Source organism: Dioscorea cayenensis, chromosome 21 (genome assembly GCF_009730915.1).
Source record: "Dioscorea cayenensis subsp. rotundata cultivar TDr96_F1 chromosome 21, TDr96_F1_v2_PseudoChromosome.rev07_lg8_w22 25.fasta, whole genome shotgun sequence".
Classification (NCBI taxonomy): Eukaryota; Viridiplantae; Streptophyta; class Magnoliopsida; order Dioscoreales; family Dioscoreaceae; genus Dioscorea; species Dioscorea cayenensis.
In genome coordinates, this window is record NC_052491.1 from 3,714,205 (window position 1) to 3,725,145 (window position 10,941).

Consider the following 10,941-nt stretch of genomic DNA (forward strand, 5'->3'; position numbering starts at 1 on the left):
TTAGATTGTGGTTAAGCCTCGTTGTATTAGAGTAATGGTTCTGCTTGATTTGATTACCTACCTTCTTTAAACCTTTGTTGTCCTCGCACCCTAGTTTCTAATTGGATTAGGGTTTTTGCAGAATACCTCGCAGAGCAGCTAATAGGAGCGTGAATGAATTACTTGGTCAACCAGCAGCTGCTCAGGAAGGCCAAGGTGGAAACCAAACTGATTCTGCTAACAATCCAGGGGTGATGCTGGAGCTTTTGCGTGAAGTAGTGGGGTTGGTGCGGGAGCAGCGTTTATCTCAACAACCAACACCGCCACCTCCTCCTCCCCCTAAGGAGCCCAAACAAAGGACAGTTATGGAATTTAGGAGTACAGGACCCCCGCCATTTGAAGGAACCACTAATCCAGATGAGGTAGACCAGTGGGTAGCAAAGATGGAAAAAGCTTTTGCCGTAATGAACTGTACTCCAGAAGAGAAGCTCAGGTTCGGCATCTACATGATTCAAGGACCTGCAAATGATTGGTATAATGGGGAAATTAGGATCAGACAAGGAAAAGAGTTTGAATCATGGGCAGAACTGAGGAAGGCACTCTTCGGGAAGTACTTTACCAGGGACAAGCAGAGACAACTAGAGCGACAGTTCGTCCGTTTGACACAGGGGAATAGGTCAGTAGACGAGTACGAAGTGGAGTTTGATCGACTATCCAAGTATGCTTCGAAGCTAGTGGAAGATGATCAGAGTCGGGCGAATCGATTCGAGGAAGGGTTACACCCTCATATTCGCAGGGGACTAGCACCTCTGCATTTGAGTACTTATGCTGAAGTGGTGGGACACGCTAAGTCCCTAGATTCTGTTTGGAAGGATACTCAAGAACAGAAGAAAAGCTTCCAGAAGAAGAGAGGTAGGAATTTTGACAACCAAAGTACCCGACCTACTGGAGCGGGAGACAGGAACAACTCCGGCAATAGAGTTCAAGCTGAGTCACAAACAGTCAATGGACCACCGGCGCAGCGACCTCGCAAGTTGCCCCCTATCCCTCCTCCCCGGACTAACCAGCCAAGTTGTGCTACTTGTGGTGGAGCTCACAGGACTACAGATTGCAGACGAGCTTCCGGAGCTTGTTATAGGTGTGGCAGTCAAGGTCACCGCATTGCTCAGTGTCCGCAAATGCTTTCTAAGCCTCAACAGACTTTTAGTGGGCAGAGTTCCAGGGTGGTACCAGCACAGAAACCCCAGGCTCCTTCGGAACAGCGTGCAGGAAAAGCTGTTAGTGGACAACCATCTTCCTCAACCCATCAGAAGACGGGCAGACCTAAGAATCAAGGGCGAGTCTATGCATTGACTCAGGAGGATGCTCATGCCTCTAATGCTGTGGTGTCAGGTACTTTACCAGTATATTCTGCTTATGCATGTGTTTTGTTCGATTCTGGAGCTACGCATTCCTTTATTTCTTCTGCATTTATTCGGAAGCATGCTTTGCCTGCTGTTGTGTTGGATTATGATTTGAGTGTTGCTACACCTGTTGGTGATACCTTAGTAATCAGCACAGTTTGTGTAAACTGTCCTGTGGTAATTGATAATCATGTGTTGCTAGCTGATCTCCATGTCATGAGCATGAAGGACTTTGATGTTATTTTGGGGATGGACTGGTTATCCTCCACCCATGCCATGGTAGATTGCCATAGGAAAAGAGTTGACTTTAGAATCCCTGGAGAACCAGAGTTCTCTTTCCTTGGGAGTGCTTTCGTATCACCAGCTCGAGTAATTTCTGCCCTGCAAGCTAAGAAATTACTTTTGAGTGGGTGCTCAGGAGTCCTCGCCACTGTGGTAGAAGTCAAGAGTGGAGGTCAGGTGCTTGAAGATATCCCAGTAGTGAGGGAATTTCTAGATGTGTTTCCTGAAGATCTTTCGGGGTTGCCTCCGGACAGGGAGATAGAATTCTCTATTAACCTAGTCCCAGGCACTAATTGCATCTCTAAGGCCCCTTATAGGATGGCCCCTGCTGAGTTAGTTGAATTGAAGAAGCAGCTTGAAGAACTTCTCGATAAAGGTTTCATCCGTCCAAGTGTTTCTCCTTGGGGAGCTCCTGTACTTTTTGTGAAAAAGAAAGATGGCAGCTTGAGATTATGCATCGACTATCGGGAGCTAAATAAAGTGACGGTGAAGAACAGATATCCATTACCAAGGATTGATGACCTATTTGATCAACTGCAAGGTTCACAAGTTTTCTCGAAGATTGACCTCAGAACGGGATACCACCAACTGAAGATCAAGCAAGATGACGTGCCAATTTCCGCATTTCGAACTCGTTATGGTCATTATGAATTCCTAGTAATGCCTTTCGGGTTGACTAATGCACCAGCTGCTTTCATGGATTTGATGAACAGAACTTTCAAACCTTTCCTGGACAAATTTGTTGTGGTGTTCATCGACGACATCTTGGTGTATTCTAGAAATCAGGAGGAGCATGAAGAACACTTGAGGATCGTATTGGGGACACTCAGAGAGAGGAAACTTTTCGCCAAATTCTCTAAGTGTGAATTTTGGCTAGATCGAGTAGCTTTCCTTGGCCATGTCATAACCAAAGACGGCATCTCTGTGGATCCTACCAAGATTGAAGCAGTCGTAGAGTGGAAAAGGCCGACAAGTGTGACAGAAACTCGTAGCTTTTTGGGACTGGCAGGTTACTATAGAAGATTTGTTGAAGGATTCTCAGTGTTGGCAGCACCATTAACGAGACTTACAAGGAAAGGGACAAACTTTCAGTGGTCCGATAAGTGTGAACAGAGCTTCCAGGAGTTAAAGCGTCGTTTGGTGTCAGCACCTGTGCTCACACTCCCTTCTCCTGGAGACGGTTTCACTATTTATAGTGATGCTTGTAAGACGGGGTTGGGCTGTGTCTTGATGCAAAATGGCCGAGTAGTTGCCTATGCCTCTAGGCAACTTAAACCTTTTGAGGAGAACTATCCCACCCATGACTTGGAGCTTGCTGCAGTGATTTTTGCTTTGAAGATCTGGAGACACTACCTTTATGGAGAATCATGTGAAGTATTTACAGATCACAAGAGCCTCAAGTATATTTTCACCCAGAAAGAGCTGAATTTGAGACAGAGAAGATGGTTAGAATTGATGAAAGATTACGATCTGACTATCAGTTATCACCCTGGCAAGGCTAATGTTGTGGCCGATGCGCTTAGTAGAAAGTCTTTTGGCAGTGTGGCGGCATTGATCACTTCTCAAAGGTCTATTTTGGAGGAGATAAGAAGAATGGAACTTCAAATAGTTCTACCGAGTGTCGATGCTTCTCTAGCAAACATGGTGCTACGACCTACTCGCTGGAAAGGATCAAGATAGCTCAAGAAAGAGATGATTACCCTACGTAAGATCCGTCAAGAAGCAAAAGATGGTTCCCAAGTGCAGTTCAGAGTCCATGAAGATGGCTCAGTCAGATTTGGTGATCGGATTTGTGTACCAAATGTTCTAGATTTAAAGAAGGAGATTTTGGAAGAAGCCCACTTCTCTAGTTACTCAGTGCATCCTGGCAGCACAAAAATGTACAAGGACTTGAAGCTCAACTTTTGGTGGAACAACATGAAGCGAGATATTGCTCAGTTTGTGGCGCATTGTTTGACTTGTCAACAAGTAAAGGTGGAGCATCAAAGACCTGCAGGACTTCTCCAACCTCTTCCTATTCCTGAGTGGAAATGGGAGAATATAGCTATGGACTTTATGTCTGGTTTTCCTAAGACCAATAAAGGTTTTGACAGTGTGTGGGTAATAGTTGATAGGTTAACTAAATCTGCTCACTTCTTAGCTGTTAAGACTGGTTTGTCTTTGGAAAAACTTGCTGAGTTGTATATTGACCAGATTGTGAAGCTACATGGTGTTCCAGTAACCATCGTCTCTGATCGGGACTCGCGGTTCGTAGCTCATTTCTGGAGGAGTGTACATAAAGCTTTAAGGACGAAACTCACTTTCAGTACGGCTTTTCATCCTCAAACTGATGGGCAATCAGAACGAACTATTCAAATTTTGGAAGACATGTTGCGAGCATGTATGCTAGATTTTGGAGGTGCTTGGGATCGACATCTACCCTTGATAGAATTTTTCTTATAACAACGACTACCGAGCAAGTATCCAAATGGCTCCCTATGAGGCTTTTGTACGGGGAGGCGGTGCAGGTCACCCTATCTGTTGGGACGATGTAGGAGAAAGAAAACTTTTGGGGCCGGAGATTGTGCGAGATACATGATTGAGAAAGTTCACCAAATTAGAGATCGATTACAAGCAGCTCAGAGCCGACAGAAGAGTTATGCAGACAACAGAAGAAGAAGCTTGGAATTCCAAGTGGGAGATCACGTGTTCTTGAAAGTTGCTCCTACTAAAGGAATTGTTCGCTTTGGTGTGAAAGGTAAACTTAGTCCTCGTTTCATTGGCCCTTTTGAAATCTTGGAACGTATTGGTGAGGTGGCTTATCGGCTTGCCCTTCCACCTGCTCTCTCTCGAGTGCATAGTGTGTTCCATGTCTCCATGCTGAGGAGATATGTTTCCAACCCTGATCATGTCGGATTTTGAGTTAAACAGTGATTTGTCCTTCGAAGAGCAGCCGGTAAAGATTGTAGACTTCAAGAAGCAAGAGCTGAGGAAGCGAGTCATTCCTCATGTCAAAGTCCAATGGAGAAATCATTCTAAGCGTGAGGCAACTTGGGAATTGGAGTCTGAGATGAGGGAGAAGTATCCTTTTCTGTTTCTCGGGCCAAGAGCGAGTTTAGAGGACTAAACTCCTTTTAAGTAGGGGAGGATTGTGGACCCCGCCAACCTGGTCCCTACACCTTTCATTTGTCTCCTTAAAAAACTTAGTTAAGTGCTAACCTTGTTTACCTTACCCCTTAATCCTTTCTTCTTCTTCTTGTCACCATGCTGGGAGTCTTTCTAGAGAGAAGAATTCCCGGAGGAATTCCCGGAAGCCATCTTGTCATGGCCCCCTTCTTGGCCGAATGTTTTTCACCCCCATGGTCATCTCCTTTCTTCATTCCTCCATCTCTCTTCTTTCTCTCACTCTCCCACTTGTTTACTCCTTGAAGTTGAAAAAGAAGGCCATCCATCACCGGAGTTCGAGTCTCCACCGGTGGTCTTGGCATCCGAAGGTGAGGAGAAGAAGAGCAAGTAGCCGCCGGCGTCCTCCAAAGGCAAGGTAGGCTCTCTCCTCCTCTTGTTGATGGTGGTTGTCTTGTTGCTTATGTTTGCATGGGTTGTTGTTTAAAATTTTTGGTGCTTATCCTTGCATGAAAAACCTCTCCTTATGCATGTTGAAACCCACCCTTGTGCCTCTTGAGTATCTTTAGTTCTTGGTCTCCATGTTACATAAAGTTTTATTCATGGAACCATCTATATGTTTATACAATTTTGCTTGAAACCCAAGATAAAAACCCAAGTTTTTGCATGCCTAATGAATGTTTAGTTTTTGTAGTTTTTGGCATGTGTGTTGGACCTTATATATTTTTTTGCACCCTTGTGATTATATATATATATACATGCATGCATGCATGCATTGATCTACTACTTGTGCTAGGAGATTTATTTCCATCCTTGTTTCTCTCACCTATTGTCCTTGTTCCTCTTAATCATTCTATGTTCCCTTCCCACATCATTGTTATTACCACTAGTATTAGTTTTATGTTAGATCTACTTGTAGATACTTTCATATTGTTGTTGTTTTAATGGGGTATTTTTAGACTAGCTTAGCATGAACTTTGGTGCTTGAACTCTTCCAAATATTCATGTATATTTGGTTGGTTTTCCCTTGGATTTTAGGACCACCTTGAGCATCATCTTGGATCTCTTTTTGAATTTAGGATCACCAAGTAAGTAATCCCTTAAACTCTTGTATTTAAATTTTGTTGTTTTGATTTATTTTCATGCGAAATTTCTGAAATTTTGTTTGCATTTATTCTTTAAAAATTATTGTGGGAATGCCATCTATTTATGTCTTGTGTTTTTAGAGGAAGAGAAGTTTCTATACTTAGTTGGAACCATAGTGTTATTATTTGCCAAAACTTATATATGTTATTTCCTTGTTACTTCCAAACATTTAGCAAAGTAATTATCCTTTTGAAATCTTGTTTATTCCCAATAACAAAAACTTAAGATTTATTAAGTGCTTGAATCCTTGGTCCACCTAACATCAACTTGAATTACCTATATATTATTTGGTTATACATTTATCCCTTAAATATCCACTTGCCTTTTATGTCCTAGCCTATCTCCTTCCTAAAATTTTTTTAACATCCTTGTTTTTGACAATATTTCCTTTGAAATTATCTTTCTAGCTATTTTTGGTTTTTAGGTGGCCATTTTTTCTTCAATTGATGAGATACATTAGACCTTGTATTTTTACAAATTTTAGTATATTATTGTATTAATGCATTTCTTCCGTGAGATTGGTCAAATAATTATTTATTGGTTTCACTATTATTTATATTTGTGTTATTTTTATTTTTATTTTTTTGTAAATCCTTTATTTTTCTTGAATTTTTGGGAAAATATTTGTGAAATGTTGTTATTTCTCCAAAGTGAGAACCAGGCTTAGGTTTGGAAAAAGTGAGTATTTCCTTTTACATTATTTATTTATCTGTTTAATTAATTATTTATTTTACTTTATTAGATGAATTTTTGGAAAATACTTCTGGATATTCTGTATTCTTGGCTTGGAATTGTATCTCGAATTTTTTTGGTCTCCAAATGAACAATATGCAACCCCTCGCTGGGGGTTAAACCCCGACCTTGTCGACAAGTAATTTTTGGAAAAATGAGATCTGCAGCTCAGACCGTGTCCGTTCGGTGAAATAATCAACGGCCACTGTTATTCGGGCCTCGGGTCACCGAGGGTAAATACATGATTTCAGTTATTTCGGCTCGGGTCTGTCACCGAGGGTAAACAAATGACCTTTGGCACTTTCAGTGAATTTGGAGTCATACTTTGGATATTGTATTTATTGTTTTACCTTTGATTTTGTTTACACTATTTTGTGCTATTGCATTATTTTTTGTGTGTGAAATTTTCAGACCTGAACTTTTGCTTCCAGTTTGTTTTGGATTACTTACTGGGCTAGTGAGCTCATGGATTTACTTTAAATCCTTTTCAGATCAGGAGCAGTAGACCCAGGGATCTTAGAAGACTTCCAGTAGATGCCTTCTTTGGAATTATGTTCTGTGGCTTATGTTTTTGCATTTGTTGTATTATTGTGTAAGGACCTCCTTGTAGGTCGTACTGTATTTCTTTCGTCTTGTATTTGGGTTTGGTTGTAAACCTTCAGTTGTACTCTTATTTAGTATTTTGTCAGTTATTTTCTACTCCTAGTTTGTGTTTAGGTTTTGAGGCCTTGCAGGTTCACTGGGCCCCGCCTTGTGGGTCTGCGGCCGTTTGTCAGCGCACCAGGTTCGAGGCGTGACAATTCTCTTAAAGTTTTTGTAAGTCAACACTATATTCCCGTATTGTCCCGTATTCGTGGGGAAAAAAATACAAATTTGTCGTATCTACGTACCACTAGACATAATTACATCTCAAAACTATGGTTAATAGCTCTCAAAGAATTATGAGATGAAAATGTCCGTCTAGAAATCTTTGTATCCCACATAATGGCCACTGGTTACAATCAAATGACAAGGTGAGCGCCTTTATTTTCACAGTAAAGGATAATTAACTACCTATTGTAATTAGCTAAATAGTGCTTGCACATAATGATTAACTTAAAATCAACAATTCTGGTATTCTCGGATTAAAAGAGAAATTGCATAGAGTGAAGCCCCACAGTTGTTCGGCTGCATGATTGTGCAATTGTGAGGATCTTGGAATTTGCAGGCCCAACCCTCATCTTAGTGATCGTAACCAAAGATAAAGGCGCACAAAACAAAATATATTTCTATATTTTAGGGCATGTTTGGGTACTACTAAATTCCATAGAAATGGTGGTAATTTTTATAAAATTTAATATTATGTAGAAAATTATAATAAGGGGTGTTTGGATATTATTTCGACATTATAAAATTACTATGGAATCGTATGATTCCATAGTAATTTTAAAAAGAGGTTTTTAACCAAAATATTTTTTCCCTTTACTTTTAGGTTTGTGACCTCGTTTCTTGTACGCCCTTCATCTCCGGTTGCCTCAGACCTTGTCACATTGAACTCCTCCTCCTACTTCGCACAGTTGACTCCAATCCTCACCTCCTCCTCCACTTCTTCAACTTTCTTGGGCTTCATCTCTGCTTCCCCCATCCCCCCTCTCTTCTCCATCTTCACTCTCTCCCTTCTACTCGCCAACCTCCATTGGCCAACCTTATCACTTCTCTACTCCCTTGTATCTCGCCAGATCTCCCCCGCCATTGCCTTTGACGCCCTTCTCAAATCCACCAACCTTTGCCACTTGTCCTCCATCTCTCCTTTCGACTTCCTAATCCAAGCCTATATCAGGAACAACATGGCCATGGACACTTTCAGGGTTCTTAAACTGATGCTTGGATCAAGATTGGTCCAAGAGACGAGAATGGTCAGTGATTTGATGAATGATTTGCTGAAGATTAGACGTTTTGATCTTGTCTCACAGGCGTTCAATGAAATGCTTAGGTTGAAAATCCAGCTTGATGTATTCGTCTACACTACTGCTGTGCGGAGCTTTTGTGAGTTGAAGGATCTAGTGAAGGCTAAGTAACAATTTTCCATATGGAGGTGAATGTATTGAATTCAAGCATTATGCCATATAATGTGTTTCTCCATGGTCTCTGCAAGTGCGCAAAAGTTTTCGAAGCACTTGAAGTGCAACGGTGATGCATATTTGACCTATCTGCTAGCTTGCCAATATGATTTGATAGAAGATTTCTGTCAGATGAATATCATAATAGATGATTTCTGTTCAAACGTTTTTCCTTATATTGTGTTCTTTGCAAGAGTTCTATAGACCAGGTGAAGATGAACAAGGTTTAAAAAGTCGAAAGGCGTACTTGGGACATTTTCCTTTTATAAAGCGAAGCATAAGCCTCGGGGTGATCCAAGGCGTAAGCCTCAACAAAAATTGAAAATTGTAAATAATAATTGATAAAATAGACTAAATAATCATAAAATTCATAACAAAATGATTCATTGTCATTGGTTTTCATATTTTTTTTAACTTAAACTTACTTCATAGTTCATTTTTATTTTTAAGAAATTGTTTTCTAATTGTTCCAAAAGACATTGACACTATCATCACTCATTAATCACTTCACTAGAAAATTTTTTCATAAAATCATTTTCTTCTTCATCTTCAACATCATCCTCTTCCCATTCGGATTCTTCCTCCACAATGCTATTGCCTTTTTCCTTTACCTACAAAATATTTATAAATTATAATGTGATAGTTTGAAAACTAAATCATAAATTAATGTTTAATAATTAATTCAAGTATTAAACCTTAAAGGAAAATTAAACTAACCTCTTTGAATCACTATGCTTGCTTTATGGCCCTCGTCCTTTTGAATGTGATTTCCTTTTTCTTTTACTTCTTTTGTCATTGGCATCTTTAAGTAGCACTAGCACATCATTAACATCAAAATCATCTTCATTAAATGGTAATACTACAAATAAATTGCCATATAGTGACGGTGTAAAATACGTTGGTAAAAGTCAAAAATCCGTTGGTAAAGGTCCCAAAACCCTATACAGACAGAAAAAATAACTATTCCAACACTTATTTTACCATCAGTAAAAGCCTTGTAGGTATAGACCTATACCAACGGATATAGCGTTTGTTGGAATAGATTTATTAGTTTTACCAACGAAATATGATTGTAACTATTGGTTATACTGTTGAGATAGCACCATCAAATCACTTATCCTATACCAACAATAAAAACACTTATTCCAACAATTTTTTTTACAATTAGTAAAAGTCTTGTGCACATACATCTATACCAACGGTTATAGCTTCTATTGGAAAAGGTTCATGGGATTTACCAAAGGAATATAACAGTAACTATTAATCTCACCGTTGGTAAAACATCTCATTTTTATTTACCTTATACCAATGATAAAATGTATATTCCAACATTTTTTTTCCGTCAATAAAAATCTCATAAGCATAGACCTATACCAATGGTTACAATATTTGTTGGAATAAATCCATTTGATTTATCAATGACTACAATATCCGTTGCTATAGATGTATATTCAAAAAGACATATTTATCTTTAGCAACGACTATACCGTAGGTAAAATTTTTTATATTAATAATTAATCTGTCAATAAAACTATTATTGTTACTCCTGAAAATATATTATGAATAGTTTAATAACTCATACACAATTAAATTAATTTACAATAAATTAAAACAATCAATGCCATTGAAAAAACACAAAAACATTCCACTAAAAATAAAAAAGAAAAACTATTACATCACCACAAACATATATTTATAAGTTATATATCCAAAAATAAACCACAATTCAATCTTAATAACCAAGAGTTCTTCCCTCAAATCCAAATTTAACACAAAAATAAACTATTTTCATTTAATGTACAACCCAATAAAGCAACAAGAATTTTTCCAAGTAGAACCGATGTCATCTTCTAAACGACATCACCTACAAGAACCATCTTAAAAAAAAATTACAGTTAATAAGATGCATGCAACAATAAAACACTAATATCAAAACTTAAAATAATAAGCTGAATAATATAAAAAAAACTATAAGTAAAATAATATACAGTATGTCATGCCTTCTTTTCATTTGGAGACAATAAGAGCTTACTTGATGCATTTGGATTTGCTTGATGAGATTCATGAGAATGATTATTCCCACGCGGCATTTGTTGAGCACTAGAAGCATCAGGTACCTACAAATTATATAAAATAGAAGTTAAAATTGCTTACACTACAATAGCTAAAAGCACTTGCAAACTAGTAATAACTTGGAA

At 38.9% G+C, this 10,941-nt stretch overlaps 1 long non-coding RNA gene across 1 annotated transcript; it reads left to right on the top strand.

The window, feature by feature from the left end:
• The first annotated feature begins 5,086 nt into the window (after nucleotides 1-5,086).
• LOC120252504 lies at nucleotides 5,087-7,213 on the top strand. The gene is made up of 3 exons (XR_005534004.1): nucleotides 5,087-5,184; nucleotides 5,805-5,854; nucleotides 7,136-7,213. It is a non-coding gene; the product is annotated as an uncharacterized LOC120252504 (long non-coding RNA).
• Nucleotides 7,214-10,941: the final 3,728 nt, after the last annotated feature.